The sequence below is a fragment of the Condylura cristata genome, unplaced genomic scaffold (assembly GCF_000260355.1).
Source record: "Condylura cristata isolate star-nosed mole 26May11 unplaced genomic scaffold, ConCri1.0 scaffold00013, whole genome shotgun sequence".
NCBI classification, from domain to species: Eukaryota; Metazoa; Chordata; class Mammalia; order Eulipotyphla; family Talpidae; genus Condylura; species Condylura cristata.
Genome location: NW_004567114.1, coordinates 31,738,318 through 31,742,268, shown reverse-complemented (window position 1 = coordinate 31,742,268; position 3,951 = coordinate 31,738,318).

Sequence of the window (3,951 nt, the reverse complement as noted above, 5' to 3'; positions counted from 1 at the left end):
TCCCAAGTGAGCACCTGCAATCAGAAATTAAATTGAGCCGGAAACAACCAATGCCATATTTAGCAAGAATGTCTTATTTTATTGTTACTGTAACTGTGATTATTGTTAATGCCTGTTTAGCTTTTAATAGACATTTCCATGACTTATGTAGCAATAGTAATTATTTTTTCTTATTTTTATTTAATTCTTATTTTCAAAAGTAGATTACATGAGATGATTCATCTGAAAATGATATAGTGAAGATCACTGGAGTAGTTAAACTCTCTACTTGATTTCAAAATCTGTCTGTTCTTTTGTTAAAGCACATTCAGCAAATGTCTGATAACACTAACTTTCTAATTATTACTAATTGATATCGTGTATTTCGTACTCTTTTGTGGAGTGCTTTTTTTATTCAGCACCCTATTATGAAGTTTTTCATGTCAAAATATTTTATGTATCCAATTGCTTAAAATTTGATGATTTATAGTTGTTTTCAGTAGCTGCTATTGTAAAACTACTAGACATATACTTCTGGGAATATATCTGATTGTGTGAACATTTTAAAACAAAAACCTTCCTTATGATTGACTGGTTGGAGGTAAAAGCCACAGCTTCTCTAAGGGAGGACAGACACAGCACGGCTTCGGTGAGAATGAAGGCCAAGTGAAGCTAAGAGCCGGCATGGTCTAGTTATGTCGTGGCCATCTTTCACGGTTCAAGTCTATTTTACCTTCCACCCAAAATTTTCTTCACGGTATCTTGGATGTATTGAAGCCACTCCATTCAAACTGGGACTACTTGGCATCCAAAGAGAAACATTTCCCCTTGTGTCATGTAATATGGAAATAGGGCGAAGAATCTTTAAGATAAATACAGAGATGGTTTGCAGAAGTCCCTTTACCAGCAGGTGGCGCATCCACCCTGTGCTCCCGCGGAGGCGTCCCTAAAGAGGGAGCCTCAGGCACCCCAAGCTCCGTGTCCACGGTTGCGTGTCACCCTTGAACCTCTGAGCTGTGAGAAAGAAATACGGGAACATAGTTTAGGGAAATGTAGGGCTGTGGGATGATTTTGTGGGGGAGGCCTACAGACGCCCCCCCCCACCCCCAGCAGTTCTGCTTAAAGGATGAGGCTCTCAGGAATAGCAGAATGTAACTTTACGTTCCCCATCTAGCTTCTCCTCCCAGTTCACGCAGGCATCACTTCCTCTTTGCCTCTTCCACAGTCTTTCCCCTAAAACCCCAAATCTGGTCCACATGTAAGTGGGAAGTGGTGGTAGTACTGACCTATTCACTACTGGACTTTGACAAAGGAAGTTTTACCATTACTTAAGCCAAACAAATATTCCCTCCATAAGACTCACTAGTACTTAAACTAGCTGGGATATGTTAAAACCATATCCAACATATAGCTAAATTTAATTTTAATAGTCAGGTAGAAAAATGAAAAAGTCAACCAGTCTTAAGAATTTTAATTCTAATACAAAGTTCACAAAGGAAAAACTCATTTGGAAGGAAGTTCTAATCTATAGTAATATATAAACAATGCTGATTACTTTAAACACTTGAATTAAAAAAAGAATAATGTCTCACCTATTATACATGGTTATCTCATTTCATTTAGATGATTGGAAAAGAATAAAGGTTTATAAAAATAACCTTTAATATGAACTCTTTAAAGAGTATTATTTTTACATAGTCTATTATTCACTTACAAATTTGACTCATGTTCTAACTTAGTAAAGATTTCCTTGGTCTTACAAAAAGGAAAAAAAAGCCATAAAACTACTTATTTTCAAGAAGGCAAGAACTAGAACATGTGTGTGTTTGGAGCAAGCAGGCAACAGTGAGGAGTCATTTCATTGGGGGGATGGATTTAGCGAGTTAAGGAACAATCCGATTCATTCCAGCAGAATCCTTTAAAATACAACTGTGACCCACGATGCTAAAGAATTCAAATTACTCATGAAAGAAATTGTGGCCAGCCAGACTGATTTTGTAATGTTGACTTCAATACTAAATATATCAAACCAGCGACAGAGAAGAAGGCAGGTTCAAGATGAGAATGGTGCTTTTGCTCAGCTTGGCGAGCTCCTTTGTTCCTGAAACTACAGCCACACTGGCTAAAGCCAAAGCATCAGTGCTGCTTCCCTTAAGTCTCCCAACCTGTTTCTCTGAATTTTGGGTACTTGGAGCTGCTCGCTCTAAGCACAAGGTGGTACATACTGCAACCCCGTAGTAGTGCAGCAAGGCCAGCACTCAGCCACATGCAAGTGCATCTGGGGAAGGGAGGCCCTGTCCCCCTCCCCCCCACTTCTCAGTAGTGACTGTTTCTGATGGGAAGTAGGTGGAGGAAGAGATGTAGATGTACAGGAGCATCAGGACCAGAGAGATATCATGTTTGTTATGGGTTGATTTTCACCCCTCCCCCCCAAACATGTGTAAGCCCCACACCTCAAAATGTGAACTTATTTGGAATAAGCTTTTTTTTTTTTTTTTTTTAAAGATTGATTGATTTATGCATACAGAACTGGGGTACAGGCCGGAGGGGCAGGGGCAGTGAGAGGATTCACCAGAGACAGTGAGGAGATGAGGGGAGTAGCAGGTGGGTCAGGAGGGGTCTGCTGCACCATGTGGGTCACCTCTTGGGCAGGGGTCGAACTCATGCTGAAGTGGCTTTGGCTTCTTAGTGTTGCGCTTTAGCCTGCTGTGCCACCAGGGAGGGTCCCCCAATTTAAAAGTTTTTACTCAACCAATAAGCATTCTACAGGAAAACACCAGAAAATAGAATTGTCTACCAATAGAACTGATCAAGACAGTATATTAAGGTGGACAAAAGGATTCAAGTATCCCACGGCAGGATGGCAGCAGCAACATACCAATAATCTCAGCACTGACTGGAGCAAGGGTCCAGGCAGCTGCTTGCTGAGACCAGAGAGGCAAGCCCAGCAGTCAGCCGCAGTGGGTTGGTGCTATTTTGATAGGAAACTTCCAGTTCCATGAAGTCATAGTACATCCCATTTTCTTTTTTTAAGATTTGTTTATTTATGCTTAAAGAACTGGGGTAGAGGCCAGAGGTGTGGGGGGTGAGAAGATTCACCAGAGACAGAGTGGGGAGCAGAACAGGCCAATGATGAAGTACACAGCTGAGGGGAATAGCGGATGGGTCAGGAGAGGTTTGCTGTGCCATGTGGGTCACCTCCGGTGTGGGGATCAAACACATGCTGAAGGAGCTCTAGCTTCTTAGTGCTATGCTTTAACCTCCTGAGCCACAGGCTCTGGAATAAACTTTTTGAGAGGCAGTCAAGTACAAAGGGAAGACAAGATGAAGACACACAGTGGGTGATACATCTACAAACCCAGATGATCAGGATAATGGGCAGCCAGAAGAGCCCAGGAAGACCTTCCCCTGGAGCTCCCAGAGAGGGAGCAGAGTCCAGACAATGCCTCAGTGTTAGACTTTAGCCTTCACAGTTGTGAGCAAACCCATTTCTGTTGTTTTAAGGCATCAGTTTTGGCCCCTTGTTTGGGCCACCCCAGAAAACTAGCACAGGTGGAGAAAAGCAGAGGACGTACTTCCTTTATTCCTGAAGTGACAGGTAAAGCAAATGACAGCTGTGCCACCTGCCAATCCCTTTGCCTAGTGAACTCATCTTTAGGTTTAAGAATGTTCCAGCTTCACAGCTTTCAGAATAACTCACTCCCTCTGGGTTCCCTGAGAGCACTGATCTTGGTCCTCTTCTGACTTGTTCTCTGGGTCCTCACGTGATTTCCACAGCACCCAACTGATCTTGCCGATGGAGGACATCAAGGGCTTCGTGGCTCCACACCTGTCATCTAGGTGACTGGAGTCTCCTTATGAAACCTCTTTCCTCACTGCCAGTAAGTGGAATTCTTCACTGCAACCCCGTAACAAGCAGCTGCTTAGAGAGGAAGTCTAAGCCCACAGGAGGGAAGAAGATGCTGCCAGTGC